This window comes from Ornithorhynchus anatinus, chromosome 1, assembly GCF_004115215.2.
Source record: "Ornithorhynchus anatinus isolate Pmale09 chromosome 1, mOrnAna1.pri.v4, whole genome shotgun sequence".
NCBI lineage: Eukaryota > Metazoa > Chordata > Mammalia > Monotremata > Ornithorhynchidae > Ornithorhynchus > Ornithorhynchus anatinus.
The window spans coordinates 110,348,710-110,365,681 of NC_041728.1; the positions used below are offsets into that span (position 1 = coordinate 110,348,710).

Here is a 16,972-nt window from a genome sequence, read left to right on the forward strand (position 1 = left end):
CTGATGAATGTACCCTTTGAGTTAACCGTGAAGCAGATGACTGGATTGCCTGCTGTCCTTTTTTTGTGGCATTTGTTAAGCATTTACTACGTGTCAAACACTGTTCTAAATGTTCATTCAATAGTATTTATTGAGCGCTTACTATGTGCAGAGCACTGTACTAAGCGCTTGGGATGAACAAGTCAGCAACAGATAGAGACAGTCCCTGCCGTTTGACGGGCTTACAGTCTAATCGGGGGAGACGGACAGACAAGAACAATGGCACTAAACAGCGTCAAGGGGAAGAACATCTCGTAAAAACAATGGCAAATAAATAGAATCAAGGCGATGTACAATTCATTAACAAAATAAATAGGGTAACGAAAATATATACAGTTGAGCGGACGAGTACAGTGCTGTGGGGATGGGAAGGGAGAGGTGGAGGAGCAGAGGGAAAAGGGGAAAATGAGGCTTTAGCTGCGGAGAGGTAAAGGGGGGATGGCAGAGGGAGTAGAGGGGGAAGAGGAGCTCAGTCTGGGAACGCCTCTTGGAGGAGGTGATTTTTAAGTAAGGTTTTGAAGAGGGAAAGAGAATCAGTTTGGCGGAGGTGAGGAGGGAGGGCGTTCCAGGACCGCGGGAGGACGTGACCCAGGGGTCGACGGCGGGATAGGCGAGACCGAGGGACGGCGAGGAGGTGGGCGGCAGAGGAGCGGAGCGTGCGGGGTGGGCGGTAGAAAGAGAGAAGGGAGGAGAGGTAGGAAGGGGCAAGGTGATGGAAAGCCTCGAAGCCTAGAGTGAGGAGTTTTTGTTTGGAGCGGAGGTCGATAGGCAACCACTGGAGTTGTTTAAGAAGGGGAGTGACATGCCCAGATCGTTTCTGCAGGAAGATGAGCCGGGCAGCGGAGTGAAGAATAGACCGGAGCGGGGCGAGAGAGGAGGAAGGGAGGTCAGAGAGAAGGCTGACACAGTAGTCTAGCCGGGATATAACAAGAGCCCGTAGCAGTAAGGTAGCCATTTGGGTGGAGAGGAAGGGGCGGATCTTGGCGATATTGTAAAGGTGAAACCGGCAGGTCTTGGTAACGGATAGGATGTGTGGGGTGAACGAGAGGGACGAGTCAAGGATGACACCGAGATTGCGGGCCTGCGGGATGGGAAGGATGGTTGTGCCATCCACGGTGATGGAGAAGTCTGGGAGCGGACCGGGTTTGGGAGGGAAGATGAGGAGCTCAGTCTTGCTCATGTTGAGTTTTAGGTGGTAGGCCGACATCCAGGTGGAGACATCCTGGAGGCAGGAGGAGATGCGAGCCTGAAGGGAAGGGGAGAGGACAGGGGCGCAGATGTAGAGCTGCGTGTCATCTGCGTAGAGATGGTAGTCAAAGCCATGAGAGCGGATGAGTTCACCGAGGGAGTGAGTGTAAATGGAGAACAGAAGAGGGCCAAGAACTGACCCTTGTGGAACTCCAACAGTTAAAGGATGGGAGGGGGCGGAGGCTCCAGCGTAGGAGACCGAGAATGATCGGCCAGAGAGGTAAGAGGAGAACCAGGAGAGGACAGAGTCCGTGAAGCCAAGGTGAGATAAGGTATGGAGGAGGAGGGGATGGTCGACAGTGTCAAAGGCAGCAGAGAGGTCAAGGAGGATCAGAATGGAGTAGGAGCCATTGGATTTGGCAAGAAGGAGGTCACGGGTGACCTTAGAGAGAGCAGTCTCGGTAGAGTGGAGGGGACGGAAGCCAGATCGGAGGGGGTCTAGGAGAGAATGGGAGTTAAGGAATTCTAGGCATCGATTGTAGACGACTCGTTCTAAGATTTTGGAAAGGAAGGGTAGTAGGGAGATAGGACGATAACTGGAGGGGGAAGTGGGGTCAAGAGCGGGTTTTTTTAGGATGGGGGAGACGTGGGCATGTTTGAAGGCAGAGGGGAAGGAGCCCTTGGAGATCGAGTGGTTAAAAATAGAAGTTAAGGAAGGGAGGAGGGCAGGGGCGATGGTTTTAAGAATGTGAGAGGGAATGGGGTCCGAGGCGCAGGTGGAGGGGGTGGCACTTGCGAGGAGGGAGGAGATGTCCTCTGAGGATACTGCAGGGAAGGATGGGAAAGTAGGGGAGGGGGTTGTTGGGGGGGGAGGGGAGAGGCGGAGGGGTGACTTTGGGGAGCTCAGACCTGATCGTGTTGATTTTCGTGAGGAAATAGGTGGCCAGATCATTAGGGGTGAGAGATGGGGGAGGGGGAGGAACAGGGGGCCTAAGGAGAGAGTTAAAGGTCCGGAACAATCGGCGGGGGTGACGGGCATGGGTGTCGATGAGGGAGGAGAAGAAGCTTTGCCTGGCGGAGGAGAGGGCAGAGTTAAGGCAGGAAAGGATAAATTTGAAGTGTGTGAGGTCGGCTCGGTGCTTGGACTTTCGCCAGCAGCGCTCAGCAGCTCCAGCATAGGAGCGTAGGAGGCGGACGGAGGAGGTGATCCAGGGCTGTGGGTTAGTGGAGCGAGAGCGGCGCAGGGAAAGGGGGGCGAGAGAGTCAAGATGAGTAGAGAGGGTGGAGTTGAGAGCGGAGACCCGATCGTCAGGAGTGGGAAGTGAGGACAGGGCGGCAAGGTGAGGAGAGATGCTATTGGAAAGACGGATGGGATCGAGAGAGCGGAGGTCTCTGTGGGGCAGTAGCGAAGATTTGCAGGGGGAGGGAGTGTGAGAGATGAGGCAGGTGAGAAGGTTATGGTCAGAGAGAGGGATTTCAGAGTCGGTGAGTGAGGAGACAGTGCAGCGGTAGGAGATGACGAGATCGAGGGTGTGACCAAGTCGGTGAGTGGGCGCGGTACGGTGGAGGAGGAGGTCGGCAGAGTCGAGGAGGGATAGCAGGCGGGCGGCAGAGGAGTTGTCGGGTACATCCGTATGGATGTTGAAGTCTCCAAGGATCAGAGTGGGCAGAGAGAAGGAGAGAAGGAAGGTGAGAAAGGGGTCAAGGTGGTTGAAGAAGTCGGAGGTGGGACCGGGAGGGCGGTAGATGACGGCGACAAGTAACTGGAGGGGGTGGTAGAGGCGAATGATATGGGCTTCGAAGGAGGGGAAGGAGAGGGAGGGGGGAGGAGGGATAGTGCGGAAGCGGCATCGGGGCGAGAGGAGGAAGCCGACGCCTCCTCCCTTACCGGTGAGCCTGGGGGAGTGGGAGAAGGAGAGGCCTCCGCCGGAGAGAGCGGCGGCGGAGACCGTGTCTCCGGGAGAGAGCCACGTTTCCGAAAGGGCGAGGAGGAGGAGAGAGCGGGAGAGGAAAAGGTCATGGATGAAAGGTAGCTTGCCTGTAATAGAGCAGGGGTTCCAGAGGCCACACTTGAAAGTAGCTGTGGGTGCAAGGGGAGGAGGGGGGGAAGGGCGGGGGGAGGGGAGGGTTTGGATGGGAAGGAGGTGGCGGGGCCCTGGACGAGGAGAGGGGGATGAGGGGTGGCGGTGGGACAAGAGGACTGGGATGGGGCATTCATTCATTCATTCAATAGTATTTATTGAGCGCTTACTATGTGCAGAGCACTGTACTAAGCGCTTGGGATGAACAAGTCGGCAACAGATAGAGACAGTCCCTGCCGTTTGACGGGCTTACAGTCTAATCAGGGGAGACGGACAGACAAGAACAATGGCAGTAAACAGCGTCAAGGGGAAGAACATCTCGTAAAAACAATGGCAACTAAATAGAATCAAGGCGATGTACAATTCATTAACAAAATAAATAGGGTAACGAAAATATATACAGTTGAGCGGACGGGTACAGTGCTGTGGGGATGGGAAGGGAGAGGTGGAGGAGCAGAGGGAAAAGGGGAAAATGAGGCTTTAGCTGCGGAGAGGTAAAGGGGGGATGGCAGAGGGAGTAGAGGGGGAGGAGGAGCTCAGTCTGGGAAGGCCTCTTGGAGGAGGTGATTTTTAAGTAAGGTTTTGAAGAGGGAAAGAGAATCAGTTTGGCGGAGGTGAGGAGGGAGGGCATGGGTGGGGAAGAGAGAAGGGGGGAGGGGGTGAAGAGGGGGTTTGGTGGGGGGAAGAGTAGGGGGAGGGGGAAGAGGGGTAGCGCTGGTAAAGTGGGGTTCTAGGGCGGGAGAGAGGAGGGGGGGAGGAGACAGAGGAGAGAGCGGGAAAGAGCTGAGCGAGAGAGGGGAAGGGGAAGGGGAAGGGGAAGGGGAGGATAGGAAGGGGCGGGAGGGGGGAGGGGGAGAGGAGGGACATGGCGAGGCCCGAGAGGTGGGTGGCAGCACTGACAACAATAAACAGTAATAAACGAAATCGGTAATATAGCAACATGATACAATATGATACAATACAGTGGTGCTAATATAGCAACATGATACAGTATGATACAATATAGTCGTGTTAATAAAAGGGGTGATGACCAGGGTCGGGGGTAGACTCGATTATGGGGTGACCTGATCAAATTCAAAATCTGACGACAATAAACAATAAAAAGCGAGATCGCAAATATAGCAACATGCTACAGTAAGGCACACTACAATAGTGTTAATAAGCAGGCGATGACCAGGGTCAGGGGACGAGCCGTGGTGTAGGTATAAGTGAATAGGTCAGACACAATCCCTGTCCCTCATGGGGCTCACAGTCTAGGTAGGAGGGAGAACAGGTATTCTCATTTTTCAGTAGTGAAAATGAGGCACAGAGAAGTAAAGTGACTTGCCCAAGGTCACACAGTAGAGGTGGAATTAGAACCCAGGTCCTTCTGACTCCCAGGCCCATGCTGTCTCCACTAGGCCACTCTGCTTCAATGCTATCTTCCATTGTCTTCATTCATTCTCACCCAGCAGATTAGATTGTAAACTCTTGGGCAGAGAATGTGTATGTTCACTGTTATACTGTACTCTCCCAAGCGCTTAGTACAGTGCTCTGCACACCGTAAATGAATATGACTGTCAGTCATGCCTTGTGAACGTTGCAGCATGGTTGAGGGAAGAGAGCACCACCCTTCGAGTCAGATGATCTGAGTTTTAATCCCTGTTCTCCCACTTGCAAGCTGTGTGATCTTGGGCAAGTCACTTAGCTTCTCTGTGCCTCAGTTTCCTGTAAAATGGGGTTTGAATCTCTGTTCTCCCTCCTCTTAAGACTGTGAGTCTCATGTGGGTCAGAGGCTGCATCCACCTGATTGTCATGTATCAAGCGCTTAGTACATATTTTGCATGTGATAACCATTTAACAAATAACATGATTTTTATCACTCTGAAGCTGATTCCTTCATTCAATCATATTTATTGAGCACTTACTGTGTGCAGAGTGCTTGGAGAGTACAATTCAGGAATAAAGAGAGGCAATCCCTGCCCACACTGGGCTTACAGTCTAGAAGCTGATGAGGCAGTTGTGTTCCCAGACCCCATTGTTGGTAATCCTGTCCCGCCATTCGAAGCTGGACTGAATTAAACTACCACTGGACTAACTGCTCCAAAAGCCCGATGTGTCTTCTGTAATCAGTTCAGGTCTTCAAATCCTATTAGAGTATCAGACACCACATCTGCTTCGTAGACCTTCAATATAGCATGGAATTGGTCACTCCCCATGGTCATCATATTCTGTCTCACATTCTGTAGAAAGGCATGCTGGCCTTTTTTTTTCCTCTTGATTATAAATTGTTTTGGACTGAGAGTAGAGCTGAAGAAAGTCGGAGTCATGTACTCATCTTTATGTGAAGGGAAGCAGTGTTGCCTAGTAGATAGAGCACGGACTTGCAGTCAGAAGTAACTGGGTTCTAATCCCGGATCCACCACTTGCTGCTTTTTGATCTTGGCCAAGTCACCTTCACTTCTCCGGGCCTCAGTTACCTCATCTGTAAAAGGGGGAGTGAAACTGTGAGCGCCCATGTGGGACAGGGACTGTGTCCAACCCGATTTGCTTGTATCCACCCAGCACTCAGTACAGTGCCTGGCACATACTCAGTGCTTAATAATAATAATGTTGGTATTTGTTAAGCGCTTACTACGTGCAGAGCACTGTTCTAAGCTCTGGGGAATGAGGTTGTCCCACGTGAGGCTCACAGTCTTCATCCCCATTTTACAGATGAGGGAACTGAGGCACAGAGAAGTGACGTGACTTGCCCACAGTCACACAGCTGACAAGGGGCAGAGGGGCTTAACAGATATCACTGTTATTACTATGGAAATCCTACACACAACCAGACGTTTTCAATCAGTAAAGCTGAACTCAGTGCTATCCCTGCATTAAGGTTAATAACCTGAATCTTGATACAACACATGTTTTCATTATACAGTGATAGAATCTTCAAATAATATGAGTCTGTTCTGGTATAGCATGATTCATACATTGGCACAAGAAGAGTCAGTGAAACAAGAAGCAGTTGTGCATGGGGTATTGGGCAAGGTGTGATGATGATGTGCTTCCCTGCCTCTGCCTCAGCCTTACTGAACTGTTCCACACGGCAGTACTTTGTGTTTTGGCAACTTTATATAATTTAAAATTGTAAAATTATGAATGGTGTCAAGAGTATAAAACAACCTTCTCATGCAGGGAGTACAATTATATGGAAATTTTTATCCACCGATGTCAATCACAGTGAAGCAGTGTGACCTAGTAGAAAAAGCTGGGAGTCAGAGGAAAGCTGGTCTGGGAGTCAGAGGACTTGGGTTCTAATGCCACTGTGACCTAGAGCAAGACTTAACTTCTTTGTGTCTTGATTTCCTCATCTGTTGAGTGGAGATTAATACCTGTTCTCCCTGCCCCTTAGATCAAGCCCCATGTGGGACAGGGGCTTTGTCAGACTTTATAATCTTTTATCTACCCTGGCAATTTTAGAATAGTGCTTGGTACATAGTATAAGCGTAACAAACACCACAATTATCATTATTATGATATCTTTGCACTGCCCTTATCCAACAATTCCCAATGATTCAAGGATTATTATAACATTATTTTCCCATAGCATGAGGTTCTTCAGCAAAATAATCTCTGTGTTACAGGATATTCTCCTTACCACTTTGTATAAATGAACTACAATGCCACAGTTAGAGCTTAATAAATGGAATTGAATGTTTTATGCATGAATATTCTGCCTCTGGTGATGAAAAGCTACAGGCAAAATATTCTTTTGTTTTTAGCCAAAAGTACTTTAGCAACACAAATCATACTATTTCCCCATATTTTGAAGGATATGCTAGTTCAGCTCTTTTGGATTCTATGGAATAAAGTTCCTGGTTGAAAAGATAAATGACCACTCTATTCTAGTTCTGCACCTAAACTTATCCACCCTTGAAGAATGGGAGAATTATGTTGAATTCATATAGCTTTATAATATTTCCACTTAAATGAACTCAAAGTGCGAGGACTAAATATTCCTAGTTCTTCTGAACATCATTTATCCAAGCATTAAGAGGTTTGTTAATTCCATGAAGTCAATTGATTCTTTATCCTGGAATGATTTTTGAGCAATCAAGTTTCAAATTCTCCCTGTGAGTTCTAGGGACTGAAATTTTTTTTTTCCAATCTGCCTTCTCACAAATTATTCATGGAGGCAGTCATTTCACATTCCGCAGCACGATTTCTTGCTCACTCTCCCTAATTCCACCATTTGTAAATATTTTTTATCTCTATCTTCCCCATTAAATCACAAGCTCCTTGTGGATAAGAAAAGTGTCTCATGTTTCGATTGTACTTTCACAAACAATTGGTTGAATACATTGCATCCAGTGAGGGCTTGATACATACTTTGCTACTGTATAGCGGTTATATTGTACTCTCCCATGTTCTTAGAACACTGCTCTGCGCAAAGTAAGTGTCCAAAACATACCACTGACTGATTGATTGATACTTGGCAACTGCACTGCTAACCTTCTCAGTCTACCTTGATCTCATCTATCGCACCACGGACCTCTCACCCACATCCTGCCTCTGGCCTGGAACGCCCGCGCTCCGACAATTACTATCTCCCACTTCAAAGCCTTATTGAAGGCACAACTCCTCCGAGAGGCCTTCTCTGACTAAGCCCTCCTTTCCTCTTCTCCCACTCCCTTCTGCATCACCCTGACTTGCTCCCTTCATTCATCCCCCTTCCCAGCCCAACAGCACTTATGGACATATCTGTAATTTATAGTAACGTCTCTCTCCCCTTTCTAGACTGTAAGCCCATTGTAGGCAGGGAATGTGTCTGTTTATTGTTACACTGTACTGTCCCAAGTACCTAGTACAATACTCTGCTCATGGTAAGCCCTCAATAAATATGATTAACTAACTAACTGAATACCAGGAGGGTTGAGAATGAGGTGAATGTCAGTAGTCCTTCAGAAGCCAGGGGAACACACTAGCCTGTGAAAATATTCATTTTAGAATTGAAAGAGAAAATGAAAAGGTTTATCCTGAGTGATCTCTTGAAAAGTACTGTGCTCTACTGTGCTTTCATATTATCCTGACTGGATTACTGTGTCAGCCTCCTCTAGGATCTCCCTTCCTCCTGTCTCTCCCCACTCCGGTCTTTTCTTCATTCCGTTGCCCGGATCATCTTCTTACAGAAATGCTCTGGGCATGTCACTCCACTCCTCAAAAACTTCCAGTGGTTGCCTATCGAACTCCGCATGAAACAAAAACTCCTCACTCTTGGCTTCCAAGAAAGCTCTCCATCACCTTGACCCCTCCTACCTCACCTCCCTTCTCTCTTTCTACTGCCCACATGGTACACTCCATTCCTCTTCTGCTCACCTCCTCATGGTCCCCCATTCACACCTATCCCGCCGTCGACCCCTGGCCCACGTCCTACCGCTGTCCTGGAATACCCTTCCTCCTCACATCTGCCAAACTAATTCTCTTCCCCTCTTCAAAGCCCTACTGAGAGCTCACCTCCTCCAGGAGGCCTTCCCAGACTGATCCCCCTCTTCCCTCTGCTTCCCCTTCCCTCCCCCCCACTCTTTGCTCTTGCCTCTTCCCCTCCCTTCAGCACTGGGCTCATTGGTATATAGTATTTATTACCTTGTTTATTTTGTTAATGAGGTGTATATCTCCTTGATTCTATTTATCTTGATGATGTTGTCTTGTTTAGTTTTGTTCTGTTTTGCTTTGCTGTCTGTCTCCCCTGTTTAGACCGTGAGCCTGTCGTTGGGCAGGGATTGTCGATCTGTTGCTGAACTGTACATTCCAAGTGCTTAGTACAGTGCTCTGCACATAGTAAGTGCTCAATAAATACTACTGAATGAATGACTTTTATACCCTCCATCTTTTGCCTTCTCCTTACCAAGCCTTTTCAGTCAGAAGAGGGAGCATCTGAGGTCCACGTCATGTCCGACACTTTCCTTGCGGACAACATATCCAGAGAAATAAGGCTGAATTTTCCAAGGGGCTAGGCCCACAGAGGTTTGCACTCTGATTAAAAAAAAAACAAACAAAAAAATATTACCAGAGCCCAAAGTGCAAATGACTCTTGGTCTTTGACACTGGTGGTGGTAACAGAGTGACACAACTTTCTAGATCTCAGTGTCTTAGCTCAGGCAGTGAAGTTAGAGGGTCAACATAAAAGCAGATTGAGACCTCATGTGCTGATACCTACATTCATAAGCAGGAGGATGAAGAAGGAAAAGTAGATACTCTAGTTAACAAAGACCGGAAACATCCCTAATGGAGAGAGTTGGTCATTTAGGGTGGTTTCTTCCAATTTACAAGTTGCCAATTTATTCTTTTCAGTGATTTTTTTTTTGCTCTGAGTAACTTCTGGTGCTAATCAGAGTAGAAGTAGTAGGAGTAGTAATAGTGGTAGTAAGAGTACTATTATTATTAGTAATAATAATTGTAATAATGGTACTTGTTAAGCACTTACTATGGGCCAAGCACTTTCTAAGTGGTGGGGTAGATATAAGTTAGTAGTAGAAGTAGTAATAATAATAATGGTATGTAAGCGCCTACTATGTGCAAACCTAAGCGCTGGGGAGAATGCAAGGTGATCAGGTTGTCCCACGTGGGCCTCACAGTCTTAATCCCCCTTTTAAAGATGAGATAACTGAGGCACAGAAAAGTGAAGTGCCCAAAGTGACACAGATGATAAGCGGCAGAGCTGGGATTTGAACCCATGACATCTGACTCCGCAGCCCGTGCTCTTTCCATTGAGCCAGGCTGTTTCTCTAGTAGCAGCAGCATGTATTGAGTGCCCACTAGTGCAGCATGATGTAGTAGTCTCCTGTGCACTCAAGAATAATGAAGTGACATGTTTCCCGCCCCAAAAGAGCTTACTTTCTAATGAAGGAGAAAAAAATACTGTATGGCACGATTTTGTAAACTCCGTTTGGGGGCTGATTAATACTTTCCTGGTAAAGTTTACCTGTCCTCCTCCTGTTGAGCCAAAATGGCTATAATATTGGAAAATATGTTAAAGTGCTTTATTATTAAGAGTCTTTTTTTATTTTCATTAGGAGAGACAACACAGAAATTTACTCTGGGTGACAAAGCCTGTTAGTCATCCCAGATTGCCATTTCCAAGAAAATAGGGATCGTTTTTTGCCGTTTAATCCATGAACTAGGCCCGTGAATGCAAGACATAAATTTTATTCTGATTGACTCATATCAGCATCAGTGTTTTAGTATTGTGAAATTTCATGTGAAATTCATGAGAACATTAAATTGTATTAATTGATTTGTTCATTCATCCACTGAGTATTTTTGCATTCTCAACCAAATGTTGCTACTAATTGATAACTGGCCCTCTGAAGCACTGGTAATATTTTTGTTTGAATTTGCAGTAGCTAAAAGGATTAGAGACATAGTAATGACTTTGGGGAAATGAGTGACCTCACAAACTCAGAATTCACGTTTCATTATATATGAGAGGTTGGCCAAAATTCAATTTATTATTCTATGGGAAACCAATACACAGGCATCTTAATATTCAAACAAGAAATACAATTAAGAAAATAAAATCTGGTACAACTTCTGTTTTGAAAATACTCTATAGTGGTGATCACGTTTTGGAACTGGAGTGTTGGGGAAAGAACCATATGCAAATACAAGCTCTTAGTACAGTGCTCTGCACACAATAAGTGCTCAATAAATACAATTAAGTGAATATGCTTTTAGATAAAGATGTCTTCAAAAGCCCACAAAAGGAATGCAATTTGGATGAGTTCATCATTGAAATTGTCAGAGTTCCTGCTTAATAACTTTTGCATATTTCTGACCTTTGCTTTAAACTGGAATAATGTGGGATTGGGCTACAACACCAAACTTACACAGTCAGAAGAAGTATTGTATATACATGTTCATATTTTCAAATGTCAGTGGACTATGCTTTGTAGATACCATTAATTAAATGGTGCTTTTGCTCATTAGTGTACTTTTTTTTTGTAACCAATTGTTATGACTTTTTCTAACGTAACATTTTTCCAGGTGTTTCCTTTCCAAAAATAATGCAGCCAGGCTCTCAAAGAGAATGTTTAGGTACAAGTCTTCAGCCCTCACTCTCTGGAATGCTAGTGGCGATAGGGATCATTCATATTCTAGAAAACATTCTCCAGTCTTCTTTTGCTTTGATTTGTTTTATGGTATATGTTTAAGCACTATGTGCCAGGCACTATACTAAGTACTGGCGTACATACAAGCTAATCGGGTTGGATCCAATTTCTGTCCCTCAGGGGGCTCACTGCCTTAATCCCCATTTTACAGAAGAGGTAACTGAGGCACAGAGGATTTAAGTGACTTGCCCAAGGTCACACAGCAGACAAGTGGTAGAGCTAGGATTAGAACCCAGGTCCTTCTTAATCCCAGACCCATGCTCTATCTATTAGGCCAGGAGGGCAAATTACTGAAGCCAGACCTGGTATGTGGGTATAGCAGGTGGGGAAGGCATTCTGTGTACAGAGGTACATAGTACAGATGGGAGAGTTAGATAGTAAACCTGCTACATTATAAGATTATTTCAGGCAGGGTAAGTAGATACCTACTCTATTGCATTCAATTAATCGTATTTATTGAGCACTTACTCTGTTCAGAACACTGTACACAGTCGCTTCTTTCCTTCTATAACTCAGCCTTCTAATCTTCTCAATGTCCATTGGATATTGCCTATCTCACAGCAGACCCCTTGCCCATGTCCTGCCTCTGACCTGGAATGCCCCCTCTCCTCAAATCCTACAGGCAGTTACTCTCCCCGCCTTCAAAGCCTTATTGATGGCACATCTTCTCCAAGAGGACTTCCCAGATTAATCTCCCACTCCCTTCTGTCTCATCCTGACTTGTTCCCTTTGGTCTACCCACCTCCAGACCCTCAGCAGTTACGTACATATCTGTAATTTCATTTATTTGTATTGATACCTGTGTTCCCCCCGCCCCAGACTGTAAGCTCTTTGTGGACAGGGAATATCACTGTTTATTGTTGTATTGTCCTTTCCCAAGTGCTTAGAAGAGTAGTAGAAGCAGTGTGGCTCAGTGGAAAGAGCACGGGCTTTGGAGTCAGAGGTCATGAGTTCGAATCCCAGCTCTGCTACTTGTCAGCTGTGTGACTGTGGGCAAGTCACTTAACTTCTCTGTGCCTCAGTTACCTCATCTGTAAAATGGGGATTAACTGTGAGCCTCACGTGGGACAACCTGATGACCCGTACTACCCCAGTGCTTAGAACAGTGCTCTGCACATAGTAAGCCAAATAGCAACGTTATTATTATTATTTCATTTATTTGTTTTGATATCTGTGATCCCTGCCCCCCAGACTGTAAGCTCTTTGTGGACAGGGAATATCACTGTTTATTGTTGTATTGTCCTTTCCCAAGTGCTTAGTAGAGTGCTCTACATACAGTAAGCACTCAATAAATATGATTGAATGAATGAATTCCCTGCCTTCAGTGAGCTTACAGTCTAGAGGGGGAGTATTGTGCTCTCACAAGCACAAACTACAAAGTTAAGCACTCAGTAAGCCCAGTGAACTATCGATTTAGTGTGGCTCCAAGTTGAGGGAGGGTGACCGCTGCCATCAGTCATCATCTTAGAGAAGCATCATGGCTCAGTGGAAAGAGCACAGGCTTGGGAGTCAGAGGACATGGGTTCTAATCCACCACCTGTCTGGCTCTGTCACCTTGGCAAACCACTGAACTTCTTTGTGCCTCAGATACCTCATCTGTAAAATGGGGATTAAGATTGTGAGCCCCACATGGGACAACCTGACTACCTTGCATCTACCCCAGTGCTTAGAAAAGTGCTTCCCACATAATAAGTGCTTTACAAATATCATCATTATTATTATTATTATCTTACTTACTGCTCCCCCTGCATTTGCCGAGATGCAGCTTTTTCATGTTTGTGACCTCCCCTTTTCCCCACATTATTCTTTGTTTGGGAGCATCAGGGAAGGCCGTGACTGTCTATATGTCACCCATGTCCTTTTGCCCCCTAGTTTACTGTACTCTGCACATAGTGGGTGTCTATTAAATATTATTCCTCCTGCTGATAGGGCAGTGGGTACGTTGTTACAGATGGATCTTCATTCTTTCATCCATTCGATTGTATTTATTAAGTGCTTGCTATGAGCAAAGCATTGCACTAAGCTCTTGGTAGAGTACAATATAGCAATAAAGAGATACATTCCCTGCCCACAACGAGCTTACAATCTAGAAGGAAAGGGGATGAGGGGATGGAATGAGACCATGTTCTGCTTCTAATAAAACCCCTTGCCATATATGCTGTTACTCTTTTTCACCCACTTCAGTTGTGTTGCTGCCATTTGCCTCTTTCTGGCCTGCTTTGAACAGGGACTCTCAAAGCATAGAAACATGAAATCATGTGAGTGCCTGTTAGCAGTCCAGACTGATGGGGCTTTGAGCTCAGTTTTCTACCCAGAGAGTCGCAACAGGATTCTTGCCCTCTTTGACATCTGTGGACTGCACATCATGAATCAATCCAAACTATAGTTACAACCCAAAACAGAACATTTTTGTGGACACAGCTTTGATGAAATCAGTTTAAAGATGATTAATGGTTCTGCACTGAGAAGGTGTCTAGGCAAAACAGGAATTTAATAAAATAGCTGATGAGTGGAAATTTAGAGGACCACTTTTATTCTTTTGACCATTTGCTTTCTTGTTCATGGCTATCTAAATTCACCAGATAGCTGCCTGTGTACTCTCTGGCTACCCTAGAATTGCTGTTTAGCTGCAATCAGCTATTGATTTTCTAGTTCTTATTCTTATTAGTTCTTGATTAGCTAGTGAGTAGCCATTCTCTTCCCCAATGTTTATTTTTCCAAGGGCTTCAATTTTTGTCCTCCAGGGTGTACTATTGACTGCTTTGTGACCTTGGGCAAATCTCAACTTCCTTCTGCCTCAGTTTTCTCATCTCTAAAATAGGGATTCAGTACCTGTTCTCTTTCCTACTCAGATTGTGAGCCATATGTGGGACAGGGACTGTGTCTGACCTGATTGACGAAGCACCGTGGCCTAATGGATATAACATGGCCCTTGGAGTCAGAAGGACCTGCATTGTAATTGTGGCTCTGCCAGTTGCTTGCTGGGTGACTTTCAGCAAGTCACTTAACTTCTCTGTGTCTCAGTTTCCTCAACAGTAAAATTAGCTATATTAGTAAAATACCTGTTCTCCCTCCAATTTAGTGAACCCCATGAGGGACAGGGTCTGTCTGACCCAAGTCACTTGTAGAGTTTAGGACAGTATTTGACACAAAGTAAGCACTTAACAAATACCATAAAAAACAAACCCAAAAAAGTCTTATATAATTACAATAACAATTCTGGTACTTGTTAACCACTTACTATGTGCAAGGCATTGTACTAAGTGCTGGGGTAGGTACAAACAAATCAGGTTGGACACGGTCCCTGACCCAAGTGGGGCTCACAGCTTCAATCCCCATTTTACAGATGAGGTAGTTGAAGCCCAGAGAAGCAAGTGACTTGCCCAAATTGACACAGCAGATAAGTGTCGGAGCAGGGATTAGAACCTTGACCTTCTGACTCCCAGGCCTGTGCTCTATCCACTACACCATGCTGTTTCTCCATCTTGTATCTTCCTTAACATTTAGAACAGTGCTTAACAGAGTAAACCCTTAGCAAATGCTATCATTATTATTGTTATTACTATTTAATCATAATAATTATTATGGTAACTGTTAAATGCTTCCTATGTGCCAAGCACTGTTCTAAGTGCTGGGGTAGATACAAGGGAGTCAGGTTGTTCCACATGGGGCTCTTAGTCTTAATCCCCATTTTACAGATGAGGTAACTGAGACACAGAGAAGTTAAGTGGCTTGCCCAAGGTCACATAGTGACAAGTGGTGGAGCCCGAATTTGAACCCACATCCTTCTGAGTTCCAGGCACATGCTCTTTCCACTAAGCCACGCTGTTGCAGGGTTCTATTCTAGTTGCAAAGAGATTTTCAGAAGTAGAAGACTCAGTTCCTGTCCTTAAGGAGATTACAAGCTATAAAGTGAGACATGGCATGATAAATGCCAAAATATGAGTCTTAAACAAAGTGGCAAAACAAATGAAAATGTATATAACTATAGAGACATACGGCTAAGTGCTAAGTAGTCAAGAAGAAACTTAAGCTGTAGGATAGGCAAGTTTACTGGGTCTCTGGGATGCTGTCCTTCCTAGTGATAATAATAATATAGTTATTATTGTTATGGTATTTCTTAAGAGCTTACTATGTGCCAAGCACTGTTCTAAGCACTGGGGTAGATACAAGGTCATCAGGTTGTCCCCCGCGGGGCTCACAGTTTTAATCCCCATTTTACAGATGAAGTAACTGAGGCACAGGGATGTTAAGCGGCTTGCCTTAGGTCACACAACAGACAAGCAGCGGATCCGGGATTAGAGCCCGTCTTCTGACTCCCAAGCCCTTTCTCTTTCCTCTAAGCCTTGCTGCTTCTCTTCTCAGTGATGATATCAGAGACTAACTTACTGAGGGATGCTTTTTTAAAGCAGTGGTCTAATGGAAACAACATTGGCAAGGATTCAGGGGACCAAGGGTCGATTCCCAAGATCTGTTACCCACTTGCTTTGTTACCTTGAGCAAATCGCTTAACCTACCTGAGCTTTAGTTTCCTTATCTGTAAAATAGGGTGAAGATACCTGGCTATCCCCACCTCTTCGATTTTAAGCCCTTTGATCAACCCCAATATTTACCACAGTGATTTGGCACCTAGGAAGCACTTAGTAATTAACCATGTTCAGTATTACTATCATTAATAGCATTCATCATCCTTTAGGTGATTGTTTCGACAAATTCACACCTGTTTAAGTAAACTAAAGTAAAATAGCTGGAACCCCTTAACCCAGTTGGAAAAGACATACTAGACTGTAGCTTTGCTTGAAAGATATTGAAGTTTTGAATCTGAGACCAAAAAGTGCAAAACCCACATTCAGTAGGATGCTCTGAGGGAGAAGAATCAAGAGGAGATGCAGAAAGGAGATCACTATGAAAACTTTGTTTCTCCTACCTCTATGTTTAGGGACAGTGAAACAGAGGGACATTAGCCCAAGACCTTGGGTGCCTATAAAGAGTCACATGGCCATGTGGGGCCCAGAAATCACAAGTTTAGTGCAAGTGAACACATTGAATTAAAACACAGCTTTAATTGCCAGGTACTTCCTCAGGCACTTCCATCCACCCGAACAAAACCCTTACAGCAGTTCAAGTCGGCATTTTTCAGGATCACTACTGGTAAACAGTGCTTATCATTTCTCAGTTATGCCCATTTCCTCCATCAGTTTACCTGTTAATACAGACCTTTACCTTCCATGTGAACACCCCTTCTGGTGACTCCCATCCACCTAATCCACTCAGTTGATGACAAAATTAAAATGATCAAGTGTGAGCTTCCCAAAGCTTTCCTTAACTCTCAAACTCCCTTCCACTCCCACGTCCACTTTTTCCTCTTTGGCCATCTCTCAAGAGAAGAGCCCTCTCTCAGGATCACACCTGGAGAGTTTCCAGAACTCTACTAGTCCCGGCTACAGGAGGGAGAGTCAAGCAGGGACATACCCATTCCTTTCCTAGTTTGAGCAGTGGCTAGTGAGTGGAGGTCAATCTGCTACAAGT

At 45.5% G+C, this 16,972-nt stretch overlaps 1 non-coding gene across 1 annotated transcript; it reads left to right on the forward strand.

Moving 5' to 3' along the window:
• The first annotated feature begins 16,834 nt into the window (after positions 1 to 16,834).
• On the forward strand, positions 16,835 to 16,972 carry LOC114815606. The gene has a single exon (XR_003763405.1). It is a non-coding gene; the product is annotated as a small nucleolar RNA SNORA7 (small nucleolar RNA).